Source organism: Sander lucioperca, chromosome 7 (genome assembly GCF_008315115.2).
Source record: "Sander lucioperca isolate FBNREF2018 chromosome 7, SLUC_FBN_1.2, whole genome shotgun sequence".
In the NCBI taxonomy this organism is placed as follows: Eukaryota; Metazoa; Chordata; class Actinopteri; order Perciformes; family Percidae; genus Sander; species Sander lucioperca.
Window position 1 is genome coordinate 25,393,487 of NC_050179.1, and position 9,702 is coordinate 25,403,188.

A 9,702-nucleotide genomic window follows, 5' to 3' on the forward strand; every position below is an offset into this window, starting at 1 on the left:
GCCCCTGTATCCCATGTATGTCCAGACTAACAGAAAAGCCTCTAAGAGCCATACCCCCAACGCAACAGGAAGTCAGCCATTTTGAATTTACTGTGCATTTTTTGGATGTTTTTGACCATTTCTATACGTAATTAGTCCAATCATCCTTTAATGTGTTCAGCATAATCTAAAGACCTTGGCAAAGCTATATTACAAAGCTTTTGAGTCCTTGTGGCTGTAGCGTGGCCTTGAATGTCCATGTTACGCTATGGAACAGTAAATGGAACTAGACTGTGCATACTTGATGAGAGTCCCGGCCTGAAGACATGTCCATGCCAAAATTGAGTCATACTCACAGCACCACCTGCTGGCAACAAGAAGTCCGCTTTATGTGACATTAACGTGAAACATGCATTGTGTCGTCTGAACTTGATATAGAGTAACATAAAGCATGTTTAGAGCATGATGTCCAACGCTGGGCGGTCATTTTGCGCATTCGCTATGAAGCAGGAAGTTGTAATTTGAATGTACATTGTCCAGTCTGCTCCAAATTTGTCATGCTTGATAAGAGTCCCAGCCTGAAGACATCTACATGCCAATATCGAGTCATACTCATAGTGCCACCTACTGGCAACAAGGATTAACTGATTTACATGAAATGTACATTGTGTAATCTACACTTGATAGAGAGCAACATGATGCATGGTTAGTGCGTGTTGTCTAATGCCACACTGGACACAGTAAGTGATCCAAAATGTGCAATATATTCTCCAGCGCTTCTCACTTTTTGCAGTGTTTGATGGTCGCGGACATGCGTGTCGACCAGCATCCCGCCAGTGCCCCTGAGGGATGTGCGAGGGACCATTCATCGCTGCTTGCTGCTTTAATTACAACATGGGTTTATTTTAGTAGCTTTTCATGTTTCAGTTCTCTTGGTTATGATAATATTATACTCACCAAAGTGAAGATCTTGAAGAGATCTTGGAATAGGTCAGAGAGGGCAACAAACAGACGATCCCATAGGTTGTACATGATCAAGGTTATGTAAACAACATTGCCATATCAACATAAAAGGTGATAATATGTCATGATGTGTTTACATATTGTTTCTGCAACCCCCAGGTGGCCAAATAAATCTGTTAATGCAGTTTTAAGGGAGACGGAAATTCAGCATTTGAGGATTAAACCCTTTTGTATATAGTGTGTCATTTTAAGTTGTATGCAGTCACATGACATGCATGTACAATTAAGTATACTTAGTACAGTAAATGTGGAATTTTCACATTTGAGTAAGAATCATAGTCTGCAGCTCGATTTCATGCCATTGATCAGTACACGTTTACAGTCGTCTAGTCTCCCATAGGACGACTGACTCTACATATACAGGGGGATTAGTGGAATATCTACCAAGCTATCTATTTCATATTCAATGTCAGACTTTATAAACGCATGTACGGCTTCAAAATGGCAATACAAAGGCACAAGATGGAAAGTTTATTTCAAAGTTTAAATGATTTTTCCTTTAAGAGAAATTACAGCAGCCAGTAGTTTTGCAATAGGTAGTACATCCTTTGACACATTAAAGTAGCTCTGTGTGCGTTAAACGCAGTATTTTTTTTTAATCTAAATTGTCATTGTTGGGAGAATTATTAGGGGCTTGTAGATGTGATTGAGGTAAAAATGATGCCAGCAACTTGGCACAAGCCTAAGTTCATACTACATAACATAGTGGGTTAGTGGTTTCCTCTAGTCATTATCATTTCAGTTATACAGTTAATATATATTGTAATGTATTTTTGGGGAAATGTTTTTTGTTGGTCATGCTGTTAGCTGTGCTCTTCTTTCCATGGTGAGAGCACTCAGCAGAAACAAGCAACCAACTCCCTGGGGAATCTGCCATCAATATTATATGATATCCATCTACTATCAACGACAAAGTAAAACCACTCAAAGCAGACATATACGTAATAGCTGAAACTTTGCCTTGAGTGCATATTTTTTTCTCTCTCTATGTTTAGATAGTAAATGAAAAGTCTAGCCTGAGTTGCAGTCTGATTGTATCTGGGTTGGAAAATCTGATAATAGAAACATGTTTTTGACTTGTAGATATAGGAGTGTGGTATAGCCATTGGATAAATTCCCACAAATTCAGTCCATTCTACCTAAGTGCTAAGAACAAGTTTACCTGAGTGTAGCTGATATTAGTTCAGAGGATGATGTTTCAGCACATTTTGTGGTTGGGACATGACTCATGCTGAGGTGCCCCCACGTGCACTCCAAGTAAGACATGGCTTAACATTTTTCACGCTGTGTTCATCGGTGGCAGAAAGAGAAAGAAAAAAACTCTTACAGTTTCACAGCTATAAATAATCCTCTCATTATTAGTGTGTTCTTCATTTACAGTAAAACGAGAGACTTTCTCATACAAATTATAGAAAATGTTCAATAAGATGCATTTTTCTTTTGTCTTTTTAAAACATTTTTTTAATGTAACATGTTTATACTTTACTAAACTGTAATATGCCTCAAAAGAGTGGAGGGCAAACCACAAACTGCTAATATATAATCCTACAGTATCCTTACATTTCTGTTATTGTTTTTTTCCGTCTCTTATTTCCCTTCCTCTTTTTTTACCTGCACATTAGTGACTCAAGGTGATTGTTTCAATTTATCCATATAAACATTTTCAGGTTTGGGAGGTTTTTTTGCGTTTTTTTAAGCTACAGGTTTAGGTTGGATTAGAGGCAGATGTGCAATGTCCACTGGGAAGCCGGAAGACAGTATAGCCCACGGCAGTTCGTGACATGGTAATGTTATTTAATCTAGTGATTCATGTACACAGACACATTTATCTCGTTTTTTTCGTAGTGGTCAGCACATTTTTTAAACTAATGTATTTCAATGAGAAGCATCTTTCGTGATCACAGCATGACTATGGTAGCGAGTAGTATGAAATGCTGAAAATCCGCGCAGGGAAGTTGGTTGGGGTGGTGAATGGGTCAAACAACACAGGACTTTGACCCCGCAGACCGGGGATCGTGTCCCACGTTTGACGTTTCCTTTCCCCGTTGTTCTTTTCCTAAACACAACTGTCCCGTTGTTGTCCCGCGTCCCCCACAGACCGCGGCCGTCTCCCACGTGTGACCTTTTATTTCCCCGTTCTTCTTTTCCTAAACCCAACCTCCATATAGATGCTTCCCATTACGTGCTGACCACCACGAAAAAAAACAGATAAACGTGTGCGTGTACACGAATCAATAGATTAAAAATGACGTGACCATTTCATGAACTGCCGTGAGACCGTGTTGCATAGCCAATGTACTGAGGTCAGCAATGGATGAAATAAAACAAAAACTTTCAGAAGGGGCACTTCCTAAAATCCCCAATGATTCAGGGAAGACTTCTAACTGGGAAGGCAGATTGTACATTACTTTGAGATGCGTTTGAGTGTTACATTCTGGGAGTTTACTGCAATGTGTGTATTGCCACTAAACCTGTGGCTTCTAGGGTAGTAGAAGTTATACATGCTTTGATAGATAGATAGATAGATAGATAGATAGATAGATAGATAGATAGATAGATAGATAGATAGATAGATAAAATACAATGAAAATAAGGTGCTTTCAAGTAATGGGCTCAAATAAATAAATAAATAATGTTCATATTCATCATCCATATTTACCATACATCCATTTCCAACGTATCCAATCAAAAAAGTGGTAGTGCTGGTCCTGTTTTTTTTTGCCACTATTATTTATGTTGGTTTATTGCTGTTGTCAGATAAGTTCTTTTTCGTATGAGAAAGCCTTTCCAAAGCAACCATATTACTTTGTCTTTGAAGAACATTTTTTTTTTTTTTTTAAATGTTGTCATTTCTGAAAGGCATGCCGGCCTTGTGTCTCGGTTTAAGGCCCATTCTTGAACCGCCCTGTCCAGCAAAATATGAATTACAAAATATTTAAAAGTATTTGCTTATAGATAATACATGTTTTGTTTTTCAACACTGTCCTTCTTTGGCTGCATTGCTTTTCTATCAGCTTGTGAGCATGGACGGACTCGTCTTCCATGTTTTTTTTTTTTTTTAAATACATTTTTTATTTCCTATTCCTTTGAGGTGGGTAGATTTAATCGATTTAAGTAACATTTTCAATGCAGGACTTTTACTTGTAACAGAGTACTTTTACAGTGTAGTATTAGTACTGTTACTTAAAGGACAAATTCGGCGCAAAATGAACCTAGGGGTTAATAACACAGGTGTACCGAGTCGACCGTTCTCTGCGATATGTTTTGGTTTTCATGCTAATCGAATGTGACCAGTTTTAGCGCAAATCGCTAATTAGCTTATAAAGCTAGTCGTCGGGGCACGGGTAAAGTAAAAAGAAATCGCTATTTATATACACTAACAAGGCTCAAAATAGCACCCCACTACCACAGTAGCATAATGACGGTCGCTACATGTAAACAGAAGCATTGAGAACGTTGTAAGTGTACAGACAGTTTATTAAAAAGATAGTTTAGAAAGACAGTACCGTTCACGTATACAGGCAGGCGCCATCTTGGGAAAACAGTCATGACCAGTCGAACGACGAACGCCTTGTAACCAGTAACCAGTAACATAGCTCAAGTTCATCGTTCGACTGGTGTTGACTGTTTTCCCAAGATGGCGCCCGCATGTAAACATGAACAAAGTTCGCAATGCTTCTGTTTACATGTAGGGACCCTCATTATGCTACCGTGGAAGTGAGGTGCTATTTTGAGCCTTGTTAGTGGTATATAAATAGCAATTACTTTTTACTTTACCCCTGCCACGACGACTAGCGTTATAACCTAATTAAACCCGATTAGCATGAAAACAAATCCCAGACAACGATCAACTCGGTACACATTTGTTATTAACCCCTATAGGTTCATTTTGCACTGGATTTGTCCTTTAAGTAAAGGATCTGAATATTTCTTCCACCACTGGGTTGGGAATTTTGAAAAGGAAGTAGCAGTTCTACAAAGAGATTGAGATTTTGTGAAATTCCAAAGACAGGGTGAGCCAGATTTAGAGCCGAAGGGGGCTCATCGTAGAGAACGAGGGCCATAAAGAGAGAAACGGAGCAGCTGGAAGAGGCCCGGAGAGAAAGACACTGAGAAAGAGATAAAGAGAGGGGTGGTGACAGCTAATCAGATAGGTGTGAGAGAGGAGAGTCAAGGTGAGTGTTTCTCTTTAATACGCCACTACTACTATCAGATTACTTTAGTCTATTAACATGATACACAGAGGGATCAAATTGTGGGGAATGGCGTCTTTTGTATGCCCCCGGGATATGAGTAGGAATGAGAGAAAAAGGTAGGTAGGTTTACAAAGTGAAAAAGCCCAAAGTCCACCCCAAAGGGACTTATCATCTCCAACAGAAAACACTGTTCACAATGTGTAAATGTAGTTACATGTCACCACTGTCCCAACCTCATTCTAAGAATTAGAATGAATACAGTGTAACCACAGTCTGAGCTCATACATACATGAGATGTGAACGAGGATATAGAGGGGAGGACAAAGAAGAAAATGAATAAAAACCGAGTGGGGGGGGAGGTAGGAAGAGGTAGTATAATAATTTACCAGTACTCACAGTAGAGATCTTCTGTGGGGCTTTTATTTTTATGGTCTGACGCATATGGCTCTCCAGTGTTGTGCTTGCATCCGTGTGTGTGTGTGTGTGTGTGTGTGTGTGTGTGTGTGTGTGTGTGTGTGTGTGTGTGTGTGTGTGTGTGTGTGTGTGTGTGTGTGTGTGTGTGTGTGTGTGTGGGAGTGTGTGTGTGTGTGCTACTGTATATGTCTCCTGTGTACACACTCAGCCTTGTGAACAATAATAAACCTCTGTAAACTAACAGCCAAAAATTAAACCTTCACCCGATATGGTCCCCATGGCTTTTACTATAAATACACACACACACACACACACACACACACACACACACACACACACACTGCCCATTCAGGCAGGGTACATGGGGCGTGCCACCCACACAAAAATAAGCCAGCAACTCGGAGCATGCATTTGCAAACATATTCAAAGTGTGACTTCTGCAGACCTCCATATAAGTATGTCTTATAAGTTTTTATATTACATATTGTCGCTGTCGGGCAGAAACCTCGTATCTCCATATTTCATAATTTTTTGGGGGGGAAATCAATGCTATTGATTACCCTTTAAGTCTGCCTGTTGTCTGTGGGTTTTACTGATATTTAAATGGCGATTTTGTCTGACTTCTTCTGAGGTAAATAGCTCAATAAAATGTTTTCAAATGTGCCTTTTTTCATTTCCTGAAAAACAATGGTTTTGGACATACAAGTTTTTCATCCGACAGTGACCATATGCAACAGTATAAGGTCCATGTGCAACAGTGTAAGTACAATGTATACATGCGTAAATCAGTGTGATTGTGATATTTCTTTCATTTTGTGTGTGTGTGTGTGTGTGTGTGTGTGTGTGGTTCTGTGTGTGTGTGTGTGTGTGTGTGTGTGTGTGTGTGTGTGTGTGTGTGTGTGTGTGTGTGTGTGTGTGTGTGTGTGTGTGTGTGTTTAAGGTGTATGTAATAAAGGTTTTCATTTGGTTATGGGGCTTCAGAAGGGCCGTCCAGAGAAGCCTTAGATTGGATCTGCTGTGTGTCCGAGGAGAACGGGAAATAACATCAGCCGTCAGGAGAGGAAAGGTGAAAAATAACCTGTCATCACTTCTCTCTCTCTCTCTCTCTCTCTCTCTCTTTTCTCTCTCATTCCCTTCTTCCTAGCTGTCCTCCCTCTCACCTTTGTAGCTTCCTCTTTCTCGCTCTTTCTCGCACATCTCAAACTCACTGGCTCATAGCTCTGCTCGCGTGTTTTTACTCTCTCTTGTTCCCTCATTGCTTGTGGAGGCTAATAGCGACAAAACGTAGGCGCAAACACAAATCACATTCAAGTTGTAACCGTGTAACAGTCCATCCAGGATTTCGCAAAATTGTCTCGGGCTCATAATTCCAGTTAATGTGTCGGGCCGGGCTCGGACACAACGTGCACGGGCTCGGGTAGGGTCGGGCTTGATTTTTTTGGGCCCGATCTAAGCTCTACTCCCCCCCCCCCGCCCCCCATCCTGCAAAAAAACCTTATCTGAATAAATAAAGGTAAAAAAATAAATATTACTGGGGGGTAACAGGATTCCCCCACTCCCCAAGTCACTGAGCAAGCAAAAGAAGCTGAACTCAACTCTTGGAACAAGATTCTTATTTGTAAGAATCTATTTGCCTCGACACACTCTAAAACCTTGCTTTCTTCAGACTGATAACTTATTACAGTAATTGAGTCATTAATGAACTTCCTTAGATGTTCCCTCTCTTTTGCGCTCAACCGAAATTGGTTTTCCTTCTGCTTGAATTTCTTCTCTCTCACTTTATTTCACACTCTGTCAAAGACAGTTTTTTGGAGAACAGAGTGCGTAGAAAATCTGCGCATGTGTATAAGAAAAGGACCATCACACACCGCGCACACACACACACACACACACACACACACACACACACACACACAAAAAACACCATCACAAAGGATGAAAGATAATGATTAAAGGTGAGAGGGTTAAAGCGTTGACCGTGCGTCTGTTAGCATGACAGGTGGAAGGCTGGGCAAAGATGGGACTTGCGAGACGAGTGTGAGAGTGGGAGCGAGGGTGGTAAATTGAAAGAAAAATCGTGGGAGAGGTGAGAAACATCAAGATATATATAGCTGTAAGGCAGGTGCAGCTTTGATAAAGAGTGATCATGGTGGAGGAATTGTTTTTCCATTTCCAAATGTTAAAAGAAGCCAAGTGTGTATGTGAAGAGCTGCATATGAAATATGTGACACAAAGACCTTCGACTCATGTATTGATAGATTGATCAGCTGACTGGCTGTCCAGTGAACAAACACATGATTCGCGCAGACAAGGAGAGCTAAAAAAATGGACCATAACGCTCAAACAGTGCGGCCATTTACCATGACAAAAAGCTTTTGTTCTCATCAGCTGCTCCGAGCAGTTTTGTTCATGATGTGAATTTTACACAAGTCCTAGAAGACGTGTGAAGTGGGCAGGCACCAAGAAAACGGCTTAAACTAAAATAGAGCGATTCCTTCGCCATAAGCCGCTGAGAAGAGCGGTTTAAATAGATTTGATAGGGAGGTGTAAAGTGGGCAGTCAGTGAATACACTGTTGTGTTCAGCAGAGGAAGCCAGACATGTTGGAGAACATTTGGTACGCAGCACACCCAGAAGAAAAACATGTCACTGTGGCCAACAAGTAGTGGATGCTCATTTTTCTCAGATGAGTGTGAAGCAGGTGATGTCTTCAATTCTAACAAGGTGAGTAGGACACAAGACTGTTTTGCATCTCTGTTTATTTAAATGAAAATCGTGTCAGGCCACAGTGTCATTTCTGTGCACGTGTGTGTGCGTGCATGCGTGTGTGTGTGTGTGTGTGTGTGTCTGTGTGTGTGTGTGTGTGTGCGTGTGCGTGTGTGTGGGCAGAGAATGGGGTTTTTCTTACATTCCTTTTTTTGATTGCCTGTGTGTGACTGTTTTAATGTCTGTTTGCAGCTGTGTGCAAATATCAGAGAGGCGTGAGGTGCTGTGTTGACTGAAGATCGATGGTTGATCTCTCAGGAAGAGGAAAAGGCCAATCTTCTACTGTAATAACACTGGCACACTATACGCTTGTGTGCGTGTGTTAAAGAAAAGAAAAAAGAAATATAAAACATGGTTTCCACATACAAGACATGATGACCAAGGCTTTCATCCAAGTGCGTAACTTTGAGTTTAACATTGAGGGGGTTGAGATCTCCAAATATCTAGAGAGGTCCCGGGACATGCTGCTTGGATTTAAAAAAAAAGCGACAAAGACATAGAAAGAGACAAAAACGTCAAACGGTGACAAATGTCGGAAAAAAACTTCCAAAAAAAACTTGAAAAAGGCGACAAAAACTCGAAAAAAAAAACGTTTTAAAGAAAGTTAACATCCAATATTTACTTTTGAAAATGGCAAAATGAATAAAATAAAATAACATTAGTTTCCTTTGAAACTTAGTTTCTCTTATCCCTTCAATACATTGAGTTACAGCAAAACAATAATTCCCTTTAATTGGAAACACAACTACTGTATGAACACAATAATTATAACACTAAACTCAGTGGGTCCACACTCCAAGCACACACACATACACACACACACACACACACACACACAGACACACACACACACACACACACACACACACACAGACACACATACACATACACAGACAGACACACACAACACACGTGAACAACTGTCTGTACACTTCGAGTAGAACTATATCCAGCTGCTCACAAAAAATATGAAGACTGAATGTCTGCGCGAAGACTGTCCAATAGATAGCTAGATTGTCAGTCAAGCCATCCCTCTTAACACACATTCTCACCAAGGGGGTAAGCTTCTCCTCACAACACGTAGCTCCTATGGCGCCGTTTTGATGCTAACAAGCACTCACCCCCCTGTTAGCATCCCATTGACTGCCATTCATTTTGACGTCACTTTGACAGCGAATAACATACCATCTGAAGCGTTTAAAGACTTTATTTGTCCATTGTTTATTTCTAAAGAAACACGACAATGTACAAAAGCCTTCATTACCTTGTATCTCACGTTATGGCTCCGTAGTAGAGTTTTTTTTTTAAATAGACTAACGACTGTG